A 21,910-nucleotide genomic window follows, 5' to 3' on the forward strand; every position below is an offset into this window, starting at 1 on the left:
TGTAATTAAACATTTTATCAAGTATTTCCTCTTTCAAAAGTCTGTGTTGTCTGAAGTTTGTGAAGAAAACTTGTTTCCTCAAAATCAACGTCATCCAAATCGTCTTTTTTATCATTTAAACTGAAAACAGGAGAAGCAAATGAACTTTGTACTAATGTACTTATTTTTGGAGAAGCGAACTTCTTATTTAGTGCTACTAACCAGGACGGCGATTCTGTTTTACTTTGACTACTTTTGGAATTCAAACAAGCAGATGAAACCACATTTGATGCTATTTCTGAATCCTTTTCATCGTTTTTGTTAATGTTAATGTGTAATTTTTCATTTACTTTGTCCTTTATATCAATTAAAGTATTACATAATCTGTCGTCCTGGGGCTGATTTGTTTTGTTTGCTGGTTTTTCATTATCATCCGCTTTTGCCACATCTGGTTCATGTTCCTTTTCATTTATACCATTTTCATTACCATTTGTCCATAAAGAGCCTGATAATAAACTAGAAGAAAGACTGGTGTTCAATGACCTGTTAAATGCACTACTTTTAGATTCATCAAACTGAAACTTTCTCAGTTTTGACAAAGTCGAATTTGAAACAGCTTTGCTTTTTAATTCATCCGAATCAGCTTTGTTTGATATTGTCAAACTGGCAGGTGATTCCCTTATATCACTGTCATGTTTTACCAATTTCTTTTCGCTATTCTTTGGTCTTTTCTCCGACAAAACACTACCTTTACCATCGTCACTTGAATCAGACAAAATTTCTTTTTTCTTTCTTTTTCTTTTTACTTTAGCCGTGTCCTTCAATTTATCAACATCTCCAATGTTATCACTGCTCTTTACATTATCCATCTGTACATCCACTTTTCTGATTTTATGAATGTCAGACAAAACTTTTTTCACTTTTCCTGATACCTTTTTACCTTCTCCCAGGTTTTTCAATTTCTTCTCCTTCACACAGACTAATCTGGAAACTACCTGTTTATCTCCTGTTTTGTCAGTAAAATCACTTGTATATTCTTCTTCGTCAACATGTGAGTTAATTTTCTTTGGTATTTGAGTTAATCTGTTTTCGATTGTTTGCCTTATAACAGTTTTGAAGCAAGGTTTAGAATTTGTAGTAACATGTGTATTGTCATCATCAATGTGGACATCTGATTTTGCGTTTGGAGTGTCTTCCTGCTGATGAATTGGTGTCCTTGATCTTAAAGGTGTAGATGTGTTCCCTGGTAACATTTGGAAATTATGTGAATCTTCAGCGTAAGAGTGATGACTACCTTGAGAAACGATTCCCAAACTTGTTCCTATGTTAGGAAACTCTCGACAAGAACTTACAGTATCATCACTGCTGGAGTTTAACATATCGGATAAAGAAATATTTGATATATCATGATTTTGGTTACCATTGACAAGATGTTGATGAGCTTTTGCCAAGTGCTCTAAAACAGTTTCAGACATAATCTTTGAATTTACAATGGAAACTCCACTTTGTGATGTTTGGCTTCTTCCCAGAACTTTGTCAGTTCTTTTATCCTCATCACTTTTTCCACTAGCAGAATAACTGCACGTTTTCTCTTCTTTATCATTGACTGCCTGAGTTTTAGTACTTTGGTCAGCTGAAATGTTGGAATCGACTGAATGACAATTACTCTGATATCCAGGTACTTCTGTATTACAGTTTTGTCCGTCAGGAATCACTGGTGGTTTTGTAGCAACTGATGATTTACTTTTGTGATCCAGTTCCTGAATATCTTTCATCTCATCTTCAAGCAGATCTGGTAGGTTCAGTCGTTCAAGTATCATTTGAGCTGCAGAAACAATTGAAATTGCATCAAATAAATTTAATACCAACTATTTAATCATTTTAATTGTATCATCTATTAAATGTAAAGGTTAGATTATTTGGAATTCCATAAAATAATTTTATTAAATGGTTTTGACTTCCTCAGGATATTTTGAATATTTTAACCAATGTCAAATGAAAAATTTGGGGAAAAGTAAATCTTATATACCCATGTCATTCACCTTTTGGTACTGATTATAACCAGGTATGATAAAGGTTTGATTATACTTTCTGCTCCTATTAGATCACTGGGTCCATTCTGATTCCAAATCTTTAAAATAGAATTTTGCTTAAACAGGTGCTAGGGCATTAGATGTTATGCATGTTTCATTACCTCTCATTATAGGCTCAATCAAATCAAGTCTACAATTAGTTTGCCTGGCTGCTTTCTATACTTTCTAAAAGATCTCTTTATAGAGTTTATTCTTTCTTACAGAATATACTTGTGTTAAACAGAGATATAAAGTTCAGTGGTCATGAACTTACCTTGAACTTGGTACTCTTCCTCTGCATTGTCAGGGAATGCTGTATGTAAAGCATTGACACCTCCTAGTAGTGCTGCTCCCTGTTATATAAATAAATTAAAAGTGCTATTTCTTGTTATATAAATACAGATTTTTTAAGCGCTGCACCCTGTGATAGAAATATAGATTTTAAGCAGCATTGAGGAGTGAGGTGAGAGAATGGTACAATTTTACATGTTGATAAATATTCATGGAAGGTTTGAAAAAAAGAAATAAGAAAGGAATAAAAAAAAAATTGTGGGGGGGAAGTGGGTGTGACCAGGGCAAGGTTGCGACCAGGTGTGGGTACAAAACTTCACGTTTATAATAAATGTTCATGGAAAAGAATGAAAGAAGTTTAATGAAATTCTTCCAATTGGTTGGTTTGTTATGTACAAATCTGTGGATTTTTAAACAATTAAAGGGCAACAACTGTATGGAAAATTGACCAATAAAAAAAGAAAATGACGGGCATCATCAAAGTATGTTGGTTCATATTTAATTCAAGTTTCATGAAATTCTACAAACTTGTTAGTGAGAAATGGCTGCAGACGTGTATTTTTCATTAAATCAAGGGCAATAAATCTAAGGGAAATTGACCAATCCAAAAAAAAACTTGATGGGCATCACTGCAGTATGTTGGCTCATGTTTATTTCAAATTTGATGAAATTCTACCTGCTAGTTACTGAGAAATGGCTGCGGATGGACATTTTTGTGCATTTTTCATTAAACCAAGGGCAACAACTCCAAGGGAAATTGACAAATAAAAAAACCCAAAAACTTGAAGGGCATCATCGCAGTATCTTGGTTCATGTCTGTTTCAAGTTTGATGAAATTCTACCTGCTAGTTACTGAGAAATGGCTGCAGACGGACATTTTTCATTAAATCAAGGGCAATAACTCTAATGGAAATTGACTAATCAAAAAAAAAAACTTGATGGACATCATCGTAGTATGTTGGTTCATGTTTATTTCAAGTTTCATGAAATTCTACTAGGTAGTTACTGAGAAATGGCTGCGGACGGACGGACTGACAATGCCATTTCAATACCTGCTCCCGATTTCATCGGTGGGGGATAACAATCGATATAGTCAGTGTGTAAAAGTTTCAGTGACAAGTCAGTAAAACACAATATAAAGCTTTTTTCTGATTTCTTGAAAGTACTGCTTTTTACTGGTACCTCTAATTATATAGGACATTATTCATCAAAATATAAGTTACGATGCGTACTGACTTGATTTCAACGACTTCTCCATTTGAGTCAACTGGAAATATTTTGTTTGTCTGCTCTGGCTTTAGCGCCATTTTCCAACAATGTTTTATATAATGGCTAACAGTTTACCAAACCAGGGTTCCTGGATTCTGTACCAGTACTAACATGATCTCTGTAAGTAATAGCCAAGTTCTCCACATGAACTGGAGGCAGAGGTTGAACGATTCAGACACAATCTCTATTGTCAAATAGTCATGGAAAACATACTCAATACCCACGGACCAAACTCATGACCCCACGATCCATATATATCTGCACTCTCCCTATAGAGTTTAGTCAACAGGCTACAGGAAAAATGACATAAGACACACTACTTTTTGTCAAATGGTCAAGGACAACATAAGCCTTTCACAGCAATCAAACTTGCATCTCAATACATAGCTTCTTTTTTACCTAATGAACTGACTCAAGTTGATCAGTTTGGTTAAAATGTTCCCAATGAAGATGGCTGGTCAGCACATTAATACGCGCTAAACAAACTTACTTGCATAGAAGACTCCATTAGAGTAACAGCCACTACAGCATCCTGGACCAGCACCTTGTCTCGGAACATCAGACGTGCATGAGCTGACAAATGCAAAAGAATGTTTTTTTAAAGGGGCATGCATTGAGATTTATTTTAAATACATGTATTTAGAAATTTCCCGCATTGTTAATGATGAGTACATTTGTATAATGTAAATACAAGAGCACCGCCTTGCGGGTGCTGACGCTCATCTGATTTTTTTTGTGTAATAGAAATATTGTCCTACCCATGATTTTCTAAGTCTAAAAAGGGCCATCATTCTTGCAAAAAGCAGGATAGAGTTATGTTTCTTGATGTACAGTGTCCACTTATGATGGTGAAAAACTGTTGCAAGTTTTAAAGCAATAGCTTTGATAGTTTATGAGAAAAGTTGACTTAAACATAATACTCAACCAAGAAAATGATTTTCTAAGTCCAAAAGGGGCAATAATTATTGCAAAAAGCAGGATGGAGTTATGTTGCTTGCTGTACAGGGTCAGCTTATGATGGTGAACAAGTGTTGCAAGTTTCAAAGCAATAGCTTTGATAGTTTAAGAGAAAAAGTTGACCTAAACATAAAACTTAACCAAGAAATCTGATATTTTCTAAGTCCAAAAGGGGCCATAAATCTTGCAAAAAGCAGGACGGAGTTATGTTTCTTGCTATACAGGGTCAACTTATGATGGTGAACAAGTGTTGCAAGTTTTAAAGCAATAGCTTTGATAGTTTAGGATAAAAGCTGACCTAAACATAAAACTTAACCAAGAAAACTGATTTTCTAAGTCCAAAAGGAGCAATAAATCTTGCAAAAAGCAAGATGGAGTTATGTTTCTTGATGTACAGGGTCTGCTTATGATGGTGAACAAGTATTCCAAGTTTCAAAGCAATAGCTTTGATAGTTTAGGAGAAAAGTTGACCTAAACATAAAACTTAATCAAGAAATCTGATATTTTCTAAGTACAAAAGGGGCCATAAATCTTGCAAAAAGCAAGATGGAGTTATGTTTCTTGCTATAAAGGGTCAGCTTATGATGGTGAACAAGTATTCCAAGTTTCAAAGCAATAGCTTTGATAGTTTAGGAGAAAAGCTGACCTAAACATAAAACTTAACCAGGCAACGCCGACGCAGACGCCAACGCCGACGCCGACACCGACGCCGACGCCGACGCCGACAACCGCTCAAGTGATGACAATAACTCATCATTTTTTTTCAAAAAATCAGATGAGCTAATAAAATGATTTAGCGAGTTGTAGGCAGTTTGTTTATGAACATGACTACTTCATTAGTGAAACAAGAGCTCCGCCAAGCGGGGCAATATACGCCCTAAGGGTTACATCATAGGATGGGAGCAAAATTTGAAGAACTGGACTGTTGTAGCCCAAAGGACTGGAACAACAAAAGGAAAACTTCAAAAAACAAATCTAAGTCCACAAAAAAAAAATATTCAAAGTCCACAAAAAAGTCCTTATCAAGTACAGGTATGTTAAAATACACCTAAAAATTGGAGGTACCATCCATGTTGTACCCCAGAAAAATGGTCTCGGTTTTTCCCTACGGCAAATAATAAAAAAGTTTCAAAATAAGCTATTTATAGTAACATAAAAGGGAAGTAATTAAAAAAAAATTATTGTAAGTGAACAAAAAAGAGATCTGCCAAATGAAAACAAGAGCACTGCAATGCAGAGCAATATACACAAAGCAAAGTCATATAATTATGACCTTTGACCCTTAAGTGTGACCTTGACCTTGAAGCGAGTCATCCGGAACATGCGCTCTGCACGTCATCTCAGTGTGGTGAACATTTCTGCCAAGTTTCTTTGAAATCCTTCAAGCAGTTCAAGAGTTACAGAGCAGACACGAAACAAACTGATGTGACTTTTGACCCCTGAGTGTGACCTTGACCTTGAAGCGAGTCATCCAGAACATGTGCTCTGCATGTCGCCTTGGTATGGTGAACATTTGTGTCAAGTTTCTTTGAAATCCTTCAAGGGGTTCAAGAGTTACAGAGCGGACTCGAAACAAACTGATATGACCTTTGACTCCTAAGTGTGACCTTGAGGCGAGACATCCAAAACATGCACTCTGCATGTTGTCTCGGTGAGGTGAACATTTGTGTCAAGTTTCCTTGAAATCCTTCAAGGGGTTCAAGAGTTACAGAGCGGACACGAAATTGCTAACGGACAGATGGACGGACGTACAGACGGACACCAGCGTCATAACATAATACGTCCCTCCTGGCGTATAATAATAACTAAGAAAGCTCTAAAATGTTAACTATTCGATCAAAGTGTGATGAAAACTAGAATTGTGTCAACTGGATATGGATGCCACACTTTCCTTAAAATAGCAAAGCTTTTAGTACAGACAATCCACACATGTAGGATGTTCGACTAAAAGTTTAAAGCAAATTGTATTCAAGTAAGTTTGTGTATCTGAGCAACTTTGAATCCATTTCTTCAAAAAGTGTATGAGAAGTTGAACACATAAGATTTCTTCATTATTTTGTGAAATTAAGAAAGGGCCATAATTCTATAGAAATACAGCCACAGAAAAAATTCCATTATTTATGGTCATCTCCAAATGAAGGTCTTTAATCTGTGAAACTTTCAAGCACATCCTTTCAATAGTGTTTTATGAGTTGGACACCCATGATTTTTCTCTATATTCTATATAGCAAAACTACCAAAGGGCCACAATTGTTGTAAAACTAGTAACAGCAAAGGTTCCTTCCTTTATTGTCATCTGCACATCAAGCTTGTTCATATGTGAAAGTTTGAAGCAAATGAGGTTAATAGTCTGGGAGGAGTTGGACACAGACGATTTTTTTTCTATATTCTATATACCAAAACTGTCAAAGGGCCATAACTGCAGTAAAATAGTCACAGAAGAAATTCTTTTCTTTGTGGTCGTCTGCTTATCAAGCTTGTTTCCCTGTGAACGTTTGAAGCAAATGAGGCTAATGGTGTGGGAGGAGTTGAACACAAAAGATTTTGGGACGTACGGCCGGGCCGATGGATTTAAGGACAGCAGCAATGCTGTATGTCCCTCCACCCACATTTATTTTACATAAATGTGGGGGCATAAGGAGATAATTGACTGTAATCACAAAATATCAATTTCAATAACGACCTATAATTGTGTCAATGTGACGAAACAACTACCTTGTGACAATCTAATCATGCTTTGTAACAGCCTCATTGTGGTTCTTGCAGCATTCCTGTCATCTGAACCTCTCTGGGCATGGTAGTACTGCCGCAACACTCTGTAACAACAATTTTATATCATGATACAAGTGATAACCGTTTACAGTTGAACCTGAATTAGCATCCTCCTGTATTAAGCAGCTGATTTCTGAAACTGACCATGCTGACTCTTGTTCTAATTTTATCTAGTCTTAACCAGTTAGGCAGGTCCTTAACTAGCCAGACCGTCACTCCCTTGGATGGTTGCTTAATAAATGTTTGCCTGTACTCGAAACAGCTGCATTTTTTATAATTCTGTTACATGTAGCAAAATCTTATTTAATACTAGAAATTGCTTTTGTAAAAAAGCGAATGTCTCCCCCAATGCAAAGTCCAATAGGCAAGAAGTCAATAGGGGTCAGGAGCGAAAGTCAGAGACACTGATGGTTGGCTGCAATAGGGATCATCTACTTGGCATGTCCAGTCATCCCGCTAAGTTTCAACACTCTTGGCCTAGTGGTTCTCAAGTCACTGTTCAGGCTCCTGTGACCCTGACCTATGATCAAGTGACCCCAAAATAAATAGGGGTCATCTACTCTGCATGTCCAATCATCCTATTAAGTTTCAACACTCTAGGTCAAGTGGTTCTCAAGTTATTTTCCGGAAATGATTTTACATGACCAGGCCCCTGTGACCTTGACCTTTAATAGACTGACCCCAAAGTCGATAGGGGTCATCTACTCTGCATGTTCAATCATCCTATGAAGTTTCAACATTCTGGATCAAGAAGTTCTCAAGTTATTGATCGGAAATGGTTATCAATGTTCAGGCCCCTGTGACCTTGACCTTTCAGTGACCCCAAAAACAATATGGGTCATTTACTCTGCATGAACAATCATCCTATGAAGTTTCAACATTCTGGGTCGAGAGGTTATTGATCGAAAACGATTTTCGATGTTCAGGCCCATGTGACCTTGACCTTTAACAGAGTGACCCCAAAATCGATAGGGGTCATCTACTCTGCATGAACAATCATCCTGTTAAGTTTCAACATTCTGGGTCAAGTAGTTCTCAAGTTACCGACCCGGAAATGGTTTTCCATGTTCAGGCCCCTGTGACCTTGATCTTTATCAGAGTGACCCCAAAATCAATAGGGGTCATCTACTCTGCATGATCAATCATCCTATGAAGTTACAACATTCTGGGTCAAGTGGTACTCAAGTTATTGATCGGAAATGGTTTTCAATGTTCAGGCCCCTGTGACCTTGACCTTTGACGGAGTGACCCCAAAAACAATAGGGGTCGTCTACTCCAGCAGCCCTACAATCCTATGAAGTTTGAAGGTTCTAGATCAAATGGTTCTCCAGTTATTGATCAGAAATGAAGTGTGACGTACGGACGGACGGACAGGGCAAAAACAATACGTCTCCCCCAGAGGGGAGACATAATAAAGTATATAGGCTTTCCCTAAAACATTATTATGTTTTTCATTGATAGCCATTGCAGCTTTAATCAAATTTATGAGAATAAAACGATGCTGTAAACAAGAGTGGCAGACTGTCACAAAATACGCCCGTCATCGAACTTGGCCTAATTCAAGGGCCATAATCCAAGAGTGCCTTGGGCGATTTGGCTGGTTATCAAACTTGGCTGAGATATTATGCCCACAAACACTGTCACCAAGTTTGGTGAAGATCGGATTAAAACTGTTTGACTTAGAGGGCGGACAAGGCTAAATTTGAAGATTTTGAGTAATTCAAGGGCCATAACACAAGAGTGCCTGGGGCGATTTCGCTGGTTATCGAACTTGGCTGAGATATTATGCCCACAAACATTAGCACAAAGTTTGGTGAAGATCGGATAAAAACTGTTTGACTTAAAGGGTGGACGAGGCTAAATTTGAAGATTTTGAGTAATTCAAGGGCCATAACCCAAGAGTGCCTGGGGCGATTTTGCTGGTTATCGAACTTGGCAGATATATTATGCCCATAAACATTGTCACCAAGTTTTGGTGAAGATCAGATGAAAACTGTTCGACTTAGAGAGCGGACATGCTTTTGGATGCCGGCCGCCTGCCCGCCACGAGTGTTCACATAGTACGCCCCGCTCTTTCAGAGACGGGCGTAAAAAAAACTCAAGTATACGTAGGCAATAATTTTTTGTAGATTCTGAGGTTAAACTAATCCACAAATACCAATTTTATGTTCAGAATTTCGAAATCTGCAACAGCTGACAAAACCACAGAATTACAGGCCCATGAAATTAAATGATTTCACAGTAAAAATATGTAATATATTATTGCTACAAAATTTATCCAAAACAATTCTTGCTACAGATACAAAATTTAGAAAACTTCATACCAAGAAAATGTGTGAAAGTTATATATAGTCATTCTTGCATACCAAGTAAGAGTTCATATTTTTGAGAGTGCTAGCAAAACCTGGCAGATATGGAGGGAAGATTTGGCTCTCAGTCCACTGTTTTGACCTCAAAATCATTACAGTACATCTACTCTCAAGCTTGATGGAAATTCCCATCCACACAGTGAGTGAAAAATTCGTAAGTTCTGATAAAGGGCAAATGATTGTAGTGGTTCAGTGGTAACACTGACTATGAAACATGGGATGCGATTTCGAGCCCCTGCTCCTCCAACTAAAATAGCATGCAGAAAAAAGTACCATGTATGTATGCTCTGGACCTGACAACCTTGTGAACCAGGAATGCTTCTGGAATTGGAGTATCTTTTCTGACTAAAACTCCTAAGTCTTCTGGAGGGGTTGCCCATATGATTTCCTGATCATAACTATGAATAAGGTTAAATGTGAACAAACAAGACAAACCTTGTGGCTCCAGGAGTTAACTCTGGATTAATTGTCTTAATGAGTGAGATATATGCCTGCATCTTATCCATGCTCCAGATCACCAAGTGCTCGTCATCAGGATCAACTGGATGCTTGCCTTCCAAGATGTAAGAGGAGACCACTCTATCCCAGTGTTCATTCTGGGTATCCAGTAAAACCAAGACGAGGTCAAATCTACTTAACAGAGGACTGGCAAGAGCTATATTTACCGACAATGACTGAAAAATAATTACAATAAACATCAACAAGAGCACCGCCATGCAGGTGCAGACGCTCATCTGATTGTTTTTGTCTCTATATAACAGAGTCCTAACGGGGCCATAGTTCTTGCAAAAAGCAATGTAGATTTATGGACATGGTGTGTAGAGTCAGCTTTTAACGGCGTATAACTGCTCCAAGTTTTAAAGCAATAGCTTTGACTGTTAAGGAAAAAAGCTGACCTACATGTAAATGCAAAACTTAACCAAGAAATCTGATATTTTTTAAGTCCAAAAGGGGCCATAATTCTTGCAAAAAGCAGGATGGAGTTAAGTTTCTTGCTGTACAGAGTCAGCTTTTGATGGTGAACAAGTGTTGCAAGTTTTAAAGCAATATCTTTGATATAGTTTAGGAGAAAAGCTGACCTAAACATAAACTTAACAATGCAAATCAAGTGATGACAATAACTCATCTTTTTTTTTCAAAAAACCAGACGAGCTAATAAAATGTATCACCTTGTGTTTACCCCTAATTACAGAAGATTAGAGTTCTCCTTTTGTATATTTGAAACACTGATCAAGAAATGGCACAAGTTATATGACAAAATGCTTGTTTGTAGTACTGTTTTTCAAAAGTATTTCAGTTTAATATGTAACAGTGGGCAGTTAAGCAAACCAGTGTTCCTGGATTCTTTACCAGTACAAAACTGTCCCCCACAAGTAATGGCCAACTTCCCCACTTGAATCGGAAGTAGACGACAAAATTCAATTAATGGTTTCAGACACAGTGTCCTTTATCAATTGTCATTGAGAATATACAACTTGCCCAGGGATCAAATTCTTGAACCCACAATATGCGCACTCCCTACTGTTCTAAACGGGCAGACTCTGCGACAAATGTTCCCCATTAAAAGGTGACGCTGTGCCGTTGCCTGTGAAAATGGCCGAAAAGGTCAAACAGACTCTGAATGTGCAACACACCATCTCATCATGCCAAACATTCATGTTAAGTTTCATTTGCATCTATGTATTGCATAGAAAGAGCTTAACCTGCAGTATTAAGATGAAAGCACGTAAGATCCAACAAACTAACAAAATACAAATGATAGTACAATTACAATATTTCAGGGTCATAAAAACAAAGTTGACAGGAAGCGAAGACATAATATTACGTAGAGTATTTCGGTTAACTGATACAAAATGACTGAACATCGATTTTTTACTTTCATACTGATATGATATGTCAAGCAATATATACAAGAGCTCGTCGAACACGAAATGCCCCCCTTGATGCATTCAGTAATTGCACAAGGAACAGAAATTATTTGCTCACTGTAAACTAAAGTTCTACTATTCTGGTTCAATGTGACATTGACCTTTGACCTATTGACTTTAAAATCAACAAGGATCATTTGCTGGTCATGATCAACTTCCCTATTAAGTTTAATGATCCTACACCCAAACGTTCTCAAAGTATCGTCCGGAAAGAGTTTAACTGTTCCAGGTCAATGTGACCTTGACCTTTAGCCTACAGACCTCAAAATCTATAGGGGTCATCTACAGGTCATGACCAACCTCCCTATCAAGTTTCATGATCCTAGGCCCAAGCATTCTCAAGTTATTGTCTGGAAACAGTTTAAATGTTCCAGGTCATTGTACTGACCTTAAAATCAAAAGGGGTCATCTGCTGGTCATGATGAACCTCTCTATCATTTTTCATGACCCTTGGCCTAAGTGTTCTCAAGTTATCATCCAGAAACCGTTTAACTGTTCCTGGCCAATCTGACCTTGAACTTTGACCAAAGGACCTCAAAATCAACAAGGGTCATCTGCTGGTCATGATCAATCTCCCTATCAATTTTCCTGATCCTAGGCCCAAGCGTTCTTGAGTTATTGCCCGGAATCCATTTTACTGTTCCTGGTCACTGTGACCTTGACCTTTGACCTACTGACTTCAAAATCAATAGGGGTCATCTGCTGGTCATGATAAACTGCCCTATCAACTTTCACGATCCTAGGCCCAAGCAATCTTGAGTAATCATCCGGAAACTGTTTAACTGTTCCGGGTCACTGTGACCTTGAACTTTGACATACTGACCTCAAAATCGATAAGGTTCATCTGCTGGTCATGACCAACCTCCCTATCAACTTTCATGATTCTAGGCCCAAGCGTTCTTGAGTTACCATCTGGAAACCGTTTAGCTGTTCAGTGTCACTGTGACCTTGACCTTTGACATACAGATCTCAAAGTCAATAGGGGTCATATGCAGGTGATGACCAACCTTCCAATCAATTTTTATGATCCTAGGTCCAAGCATTCTTGAGTAATCATCCGGAAACGGATTGGTCTACATACAGACCGACCAACAGACATCTGCGAAACAATATACCCCTCCTTCTTCGAAGGGGGGCATAATAAACAGTATCACTACCGTATCAGTAAACATGTAACGTTTTGTTGGATTTAAAAGTAGCATATGAAAACCCCATGTACCCATTCTCATAACATTTCAGCCAGGGCAGGAACCTTTGTGAAACAACCAATATTCTGTAGCGGGTTCCTCACATTTAAGAATTAAAGATCTCTTGCTGGGTTTCAAATTTATTTCAAGATGTCAAACTCAATAACACTCATAGAGACCAAGATGGAAAGCAAGTGTTTAAAGATTCAAAGCCATATATCAAACAGTCTAGACAAATTATGGAATGGTACGCGAAACTTAACTAATTTCTATGTCGAAAAAATGACCAGTACTAAAAAAGGCTCATAACTAAGCCAAAATCCTTGTCCTAGTTATGTAGTATTGCCTGCATATGGAGACTATGAAGTGGTTGAAGTTTAAAAGCCATAAATTATGTCAAACAGTTTAGACAAAATATTTACTGGTACGAAAACAACTTAACTGATTTCAAAGTCCAAAAGGACCATAATTCAGCCAAAATACTTGACAGAGTTATGTACTCTTGCCTACAGATTGAGACTTTTATAGTTAACAAGTGATAAAAGTTTCAAAACCATATGTCAAACAGTTTACACAAAATATGAACTGGAAAAAAACTTAACAAGACTTGTAAAAGGGCAATAAATCAGTTGAAATTCTTGACAAAGTATTAATTTTGCCTAAAACTGGACATGGTGATGTACACAAGTCTTGAAAGTTCAAGCTAATGACAAAAGTTTGTCAAAATTGACTGGAACGAAACTTAACCAAGGTGACTGAGTCATGGTGAGTAGATAGCTCCCTATTCTTCGAATAGGCAGCTAAAAACATAGGTTAGTTACAATTTGCAACATACTTCATTGGTCATACTGCCTTCGGTTTGTGGCTGCTAAAATTGTTGCTTGTACTTAACTTCACACCATTGCCTGAATTAAATTTGCAAGTTGTTATTCTAATATTACAAGGTATATTCAATATTCATTGTCATATCTCCCTATATTCTTTGTCCTAATTGCATGTTTTGTATTTTTGTTCTCCTGATACTTTCTTCTTGTAATAATTGTCCAATTAAAATATAAAGCTGTCTTTTCTGAAGTAATTATGATGTAGATTATTTATCTTGTTTAAAATACTGAATTTCAGTTTCGTCTCACATTGTCAAATATACCTATTAAGATTGCAAGGAATTTGGAGTAATTTTCATTCTGCAGCTAAAGATGACTCAAAATTCAGCATATGATTTACTTACAGAAAATGAACTGATTATTCACGATTCTTAATTAAGCAACTCTTCACAAATTTAGGAGAATAAATTTTTTCTGAAAAATCCATAAAATGTGGGTACTGTGAATATGACCAATGGTACAAACTTACTGACACATGATGTTTGAAAAATATCCTAATAAATAACCAAATATATTGTGTACAAGGGAGTAAACCACTGCAATGCTTTTGAAATAATAGAGGAAATCAACATTTTTTTTCTGCTGCAGTTACAGCAGTAACTAAGTCAACACACCTTTGCAACACTGATAGTCTGTTGTTCCATAGCTTCATGTATGCTGGCCTTGTCATGTTCTCGTATACTGTTAAACTCATCTATGCAACACAGACCTCCGTCAGCAAGTACGAGGGCTCCCGCTTCCAGCTGCCACTCTCCACCATCCTAACATAGGATAGATAATTAAGCAGAAAGTCATGAAATTTCTAGAAACTTGTTTTCAGATACCTGTATAATTTTCATATATGAAATGGCAAGGAAATGTAAGTACAAGAGAGTCAAAAATCAATTTGAAGGCCCTATTTCTCACCTAACCTAGTTCTTACCAGAGATAACCCAATATTTAATCTGGCCTCGATTTCATAGAGACAAACATTGTAATCATGTTTTATGTAAATCTGGTAGATCATTATACAAGTTTTTTTCCCAAAGATTTGACCTAGAGACATAGTTTTTGACTTCTCAGGCTCTGGTACCCAACTTGAGAAATTGACCTAGATTCATATAAACAAACACTCCGACCAAGCTTTATGAGTTACCTGAGGTCTATACTTGACCTAGTGACCCAGTTTTTAACACCAGATGATCCAGTATCAAACTTATTCAATATGCTGGAAGCAAACATTCTAATCAGTTTCATTATTCATTAAGTCAACGTAAATTAAAATGCTTAAAATATGAACACAAGGTTGAAAGTATATCTGCAGCTTTCCGTCACTTGTCTAAGTACTGGATATGTGTTAGGTAAGTTGATCAATTTTTTTTTCTACAATGTTGAATTTGATTAAACCTAATTTTTCAAAACTTCAGAATATACTCTGAAAATTCAGCAACTGAAAAACATAGGGGTCATGTGAATGATTTTTTGTTAGACTTATTTGAACAATCTGAACATAACACAATTTATTATTTATAATCGAAGTCTATTGGAAAATCACAATTTTGATAATATTTTTATGAACATTTTTTTTTCTACAAAGTAGATTTTAATGAAACTTCTCCGCCGTAAATAAACATAATATTATGGTCTATATTATAGTAAAATAAATTGTATATGTCTGTGTGCTTGTTTTTCAGATTTTGCCCATGATTAAAGATATTCACACTTTTCCAGCTAACTTCAAGACATTACCTGGACTTATTTAACCTTTAGCCTGCTGGCGGCAAGTGATTCTGCCTTTGCGACCAGTGCAGACCAAGATCAGCCTGCACATCCGTGCAGTCTGATCATGATCTGCACTGTTTGCCATTAAGTCAGTACTTTTTTTGGTAATCACCCCTTTTAACAATTAATGGTACTTTCTAAATTGAAAGATGCACAAGTTCATTACAGAAATTTAGCAGGGTAAGGTTAATGTATCAAACATTTTAATGTGATATTTTATGTTTTAAGAGATAATTACATTAATAAACTTGCTCATCTATTGCCATCTATTTCATAAAATGATTTATATTTCTGTATGCTGAGCCTACTACAAAGTTCAATTTCGGTTAAAATCTCTCATAAAGATTGGATCATAATTGTGACATTTAGGGTGTTAACAGGAAGTAAGTAATACTTATTATAAATTAGGGCAACTGACCACCAGATCAGCATAAAAGTAACTATCAGCTTAAAAGTAATACTTCTTAAGAACTAGAAATACAATGTACATTCTGCTTGCCCACTGGCAGAATGTTGAGCCAGCCAGCACCTGTGACCTTGACCTTAGACCTGGTTATTGCACATGACACTCTATCTCATAATGGTGAACATTCATGCCAAGTTACATCAAAATCCCACCAAGCATGAAAAAGAAATGCTCTGGACAATCTTCAATTTGACCTCCAACTGTGACCTTGACTTTTGAGATAGGAACATGGGGTTTGCACATGACACTCCTCATTGAGGTAAACATTCATACCAAATATAAACAAGATTGGTGCATGCATGTCAAAGTTATGGTCTGGACAAAATCAGACGGGCGCACGCACATACACCGACCCGCCAAAAGTGACAACTATATCCAGCTCCCCACAAGCAGGCTTGACAATAAAATTAAACTTTTGAAGCTACATTCTATGTTAAATATTATTGCCTGTTTTGTAACCTTATCCAGGCCAACTGAAGTTGCAATGTTTGTGTTTCTGCACAGTTTTCTGAACAAATTTAAAAAGATTTAAATGTGATATATAATACTAAAGTTTACCAATAATCGCTCACCTGGGTAATATGAGCAACATGTTTCAAATGTCAAACTGATGATAAAATATTAGGAAGTCAGAAGGTCACATTCATGGTCAATGAAATTCAGTTTTATGATTGGTGTACAAAACTGTGTATGTCATCAAAATTTCAAGGCTGTATCTTAAAAAACAAGAAAGTAGATCAGTAGGTCAAGGTCACAGTCAAGTGACATCATATTACTTGGGGTCATCAGGTAATTATAATTAAACAGTCTTGGAAATAGGATAAAATGGTTTTCAAAGTATTTTTTTCCTATATAACTCACATAATAACTAAGTGACCCCAGGGTGGGGCCTCTTTTAACCCCAGGGGCATAATTTGAATAATTTTGGTAGAGGACTACTAGACAATGCATCATACCCAATATCAAAAGCCTAGGTCGTATGGTTTCAGGCAAGAAGATGTTTAAAGTTTTTTCCTATACAAGTCTATATAAAACTCAGACCGCCAGGGCAGGGCCTCTTTTCACCCCAGGGGTACAATTTGAACAAGTTTGGTTGAGAACCATAAGACAATGCTACAAACCAAATATCAAAGGTCTAAGTGTTGTGGTTTCAGACAAGAAGATTTTTAAACTTTTTTTCCTATATAAGTCTATGTAAAACTTTGGACCTCTGGGGAGAGGCCATATTTGACCCTAGGGGGATAATTTGAACAATCTTGGTAGAGGACCACTAGATAATGCTACATACCAAATATCAAAGCCCTAGGCCATGTGGTTTTTGTACAAGAAGATTTTCCAAGTTTTCTCTATATAAGTGTATATAAACCAGGCAACTCCTGGGGCAGGGCCATATTTGACCCTAGGGGGATAATTTGAACAATTTTGGTAGAGGACCACTAGATGATGCTACTCACCAGATATCAAAGCCCAAGGATCATTCCTGTGAAGTTTGGTGTATTTCTGCCCAGTGGTTTTCAAGAAGATTTTTTTAGAAATTGTTGACGGACGACGGACATCAAGCGGTCAAAATAGCTCACCTTGTCACTTCGTGACAGGTGAGCTAAAAAGAGGAAATATGATAAGTTTATCAGCATGTAGATATCTGGACTGTGTTTTTAGACAGAAAAAGAGGAAGTTTTAAAAAAAGTGTAAATATCTTGATTGTGATTTTAGTCAGACAAAGAGGAAGTTTAAAATAATTTAGCGACTTATGAGACATTCTGAATTAAATTTTTGTATTTTATGTTTCAGACTTAGGCCTCTGTTTTTGAAAAGGACATTAACATTGTGTTATCATATAACAAATCTATTTTTTGACAACAAGAAGTTTTGTTTAAAGGTGAAAACTAGGACATTATTTAACTAAAATGAAGCAAAAGACTATTTTAATTATAAAGAATATAAGAAGCTGATCACAAGATATAATATAATTGAGTATCAAAATCATGGCAGTGTCAGGTCGGAAGGTTTCTGATTTTCTAGGATCAGTATCTAAAGGTTCAGCAGAGGATTTTGACCACAGCTGTGAACCATGCCTGGCTATTGGTCAACATATAGAAGCTCATGGATTTTGTGTGGACTGTCAGGAATACATGTGCAAGAACTGCTTTGCTTATCATCAACGAATAAAAGCTACAAAACATCATAATCTTCTTTATATAGATAGCATGGACAAACACACCATTCGTAGTACAGATTTGGTAGTGTGTACCGAAAAGTGTCATATTCACAAAAATCAGATCATCAAGTTTTTCTGCACTAACCATGAATATCTTGGATGTACTGATTGTATAACTCTAAATCACAGGACATGTAAAATTGATTACATACCTGACAGTGATGAGTACAGGGAAATGCTGAGAGAACTGGATCAGAAGATGAAAGATATTGATGCTGTGATCAAAATGGCAACACTACAAGACAAGCAGATAGACTCCTCCTATGATCATGTCATCAAAGAAATTATTGAGTTCCGCAAAGAGATAAATGATCGCTTAGATCAACTGCAAAAGCAAGTTCAGACAGAGGCTGAAAAAAAGAAGTTCACAGATAAACAAACAGTCAAAAATGTGATTGAAACATGTACTGCAGCTTCTTCAGATATCATGAAATTCAAGTCAAGTCTTCAAGACAGCAAAACCTCACAACAGAATGGCCAATTTTACATCCTGATCAAACAAGCTAAATCCAAACTAAAGTTGGATGATTTGAATAATGCTCAAGACTCTTTGGATAAGACCAGCATTCAATACACATTTGAAAGAAACAAAGAATTAGAGACCCTCCTTACAAAGCAAGATATATTTGGGAAGTTGAACCTATCCACTACCCTGGTGAAGAAAGAGCAGTTGAGCCTATCCACTACTCCGGTGACTCCAAGAAAGAAGAAAGTATTTGATAAGTTAACTCATATAGGAAATATAAATGTGAAGACAAAGTCAGATAAAAATGAATGCTATATCACAGGGTGTGCAGTATTGTCCTCTCACAAAGTTATGCTGGCTGATTACATCAACGACAAACTGAAAGTTGTGGACACACAAAGTAAAACTGTAATAGAAGAGAAGAAACTTGACTTTGGACCATTGGACATTGCTGTACTGCCTCAGGACCAGATTGCTGTGACAATGCCTGAAAGGAAAGAAATCCTTATAATGACAACAGCAGGTAAACTGTCAATCAGCCGAAGTATTCCAGTGGAACAAGAATGCAGAGGTATAACTTACCATCAAGGTAAACTCTATGTGGTTTGCTGGTATCCTTGTAGTGTGCATATAGTAGATATACAAGGTAATGTCAATAACATAATCAACCTAAACAGTAAAACATTTGTCAGCCCAAACTACATACTGCTCAGTGAAGATGCCAGACATATCTACATCAGTAACTGTTACAGCAACAGTGTAGTCAGTGTCACATTATAGGGTGATATATCAGCTGTATACAAGCACCAGGATCTTAGAGAACCACGGGGAATGCTGATGTTAGATGATGGATCATTGCTGGTGTGCTGCTCCTATTACAACACCATACATCATATTTCAGGAGACTTGAAGCATGGCCAGACAATCTTAGAAGGATTACAGTGCCCAAAGTCTATATGCTACAGCCATCACAGCCAAGATGTTTATATTGGTGGAAACTGCAATCAGCTGAAGATTAAGAAATAGCATGCTATGTGTAACTAAAATCTAATCACCTAATTTCTGTAGCAGTAAAGGGCTTAAAAGGCCTGACTTATAGAATGTCCTTGTAAATAAAGCTTCATTCATTTCTGATCTCTCTGTCGTGGGGGCTTTGTCTCACTCTGTCCCTCTGGTCAGATCGCTGTGTCTGTACTAGTAGAGGATGAATTATGTGCCCTGTGTGGCTGCATTAAATTTTGAACTATGTAAAGCGCCTCTGAACGTGGAACTGATCATGAAAAGGGCGCTATATAAATCTGGTATAATAACAATAATAATAATAATACTTCACAGAATGAAATGGAAACAAATTTCTGTTTCAACATTTTTTACAACAAATGAAAACAATTAATCATCAATATTTTCTGTTCGAATTCTGTTTGAAAGTTATAATACTATGTATGTCATACTTATTACACTAAAACAATACACTAAAGAAAAGTAAAAATGCAACATCTATTGAACTTTTGTTTATTTGTTTTGGGTTTACCACCATTTTTCAACAGTATTTATAGCATATATTTTACCCTTGCAACTTATACACATACATTATATATATTTTGGTAAATATTTATCATTATTAAATCTGATCAAACATGTTGGTTTCTTTTGTGATACTTAAAGGGAATTCCTATAGTTTTTTATGCGCATCTTTCTGCGCAGCCGACACTTTCTATGAACAACTGAACTGAAGTCAACATTTGTTGAAACATGTTACAGACAATCTTAAATATGAGGAATCTTGAATGAAATAACATTTTTGATAAGTTTTATAAGTAATCAAATGTTGATGCTGGTTTATGTTGTATTGAAAAGTATCCTGCCTGACAGGTATCTTGCTATTTTTGTGGTTGTGTTTTCATATCGCATTTTAGTACAAAGACAGTGTTGTTCATATAATGTAAGATAATTGACTTAGTACTGATAAGACAATATCACCTTTCAGATTATTTAGTATGCAATTATAGAAAGAATTAAGAATTTTAAAACTTTTTTTAAACTTTTAGCAGACATACATGTAATCAATTTGGGCAGGTTCGCGCCATTTCCGTCCGAACAGGTGTTGTTTTCTAGCGGTCTTAACATAAAATTTAGCCTGGTGACCCATACATTTTTAGCTATTTTTATTCTCACAATACAATTATCTATACACAAGAAAAAAAGGAAAAAATTCTATGAAAGAGTTTTTTCATAATTTAAAAAAAATAGTCTTTAATATGGGTATTTTTCACTGAAAAAAGTTCACAAAAGTAATTATGAAACAGTTTTTTTTTTCATTTGTACCCATCATTGTAAGGATAGAGTATTGCAAATATGACTATGATATCAAATAAGTTTATAATAAAATCTGTAATAAGAAAAAAAACGTATTGTGCTGCCTGGATGTATATTTTAGTTGGTATTTATAAAAAAGCAGAAAATTATGAAAATGTTGAAAAATCGCTGGCAGTTTAAGCAACATTGGGTGTGTTCAAAAAATTTTTTCACAAAAACAAGCCTGGTGACCTATTGTTTTTATTTGTTCATTGTTTTCAGTACAAATTTTCCTATTATATATGTGAATTTAAAAAAATTCTATGAAAGGAAAAAAACTATAGGAATTCCCTTTAAAACATGATCTTTGTCACCATCTGGGTTGCCACTTAGTTGACAAAATGAAATTCCCTGACTTTTCCCTGACTAAGCCATACTTTTCACTTACCAATACCACCATATTTTGTTCTGCCTCCTGCTCCCCTACAGCTGTCTATTTTATTTCAGATATAACAAACTTTCATTAACAAATAACAAAAGTATATGGTAGTAATTATGATATTAGTCAGTGACAATAACTGACTTGACTTGACTTTACTTGTCGACACCCTTCACAATTCTTTTATAAATACTGCTTGAAGGCTGCCATAGCCACTGCAAATTTTAAACATCAACCCAGAATTTCTTTTTTCCCTGACCACTATCAAGATTTCCCTAACAATTCACTGACCTTGAAAAAGAATAATTTTTCCTGACTTTTCAAGGAAAGTGGCAACCCTGTCAACTGTGTACATGTGGAGCTTGTGTTAAAATTCAAGTAAATACAAAATCCAAAGCATGCATTTACAACAAGATAGGTGGAACTGTAGTTACAATGCCCTTGCTCTAACAGTGACCTTTACCATAGTGGCAAAAAAACAAACTCTAACCTTTCAGCTCTATCAAGCTACCTACAGACAAAGTTCCATCATGATATCTCATTCATTAATTTATACA

General features: G+C 36.2%; 1 pseudogene; it reads right to left on the reverse strand.

The window, feature by feature from the left end:
• The window catches only part of LOC123536502 (DNA helicase MCM9-like), a 47,773-nt pseudogene continuing 25,863 nt past the window's right edge, over nt 1–21,910 (reverse strand).

Source organism: Mercenaria mercenaria, chromosome 17 (assembly GCF_021730395.1).
Source record: "Mercenaria mercenaria strain notata chromosome 17, MADL_Memer_1, whole genome shotgun sequence".
Taxonomy (NCBI): domain Eukaryota; kingdom Metazoa; phylum Mollusca; class Bivalvia; order Venerida; family Veneridae; genus Mercenaria; species Mercenaria mercenaria.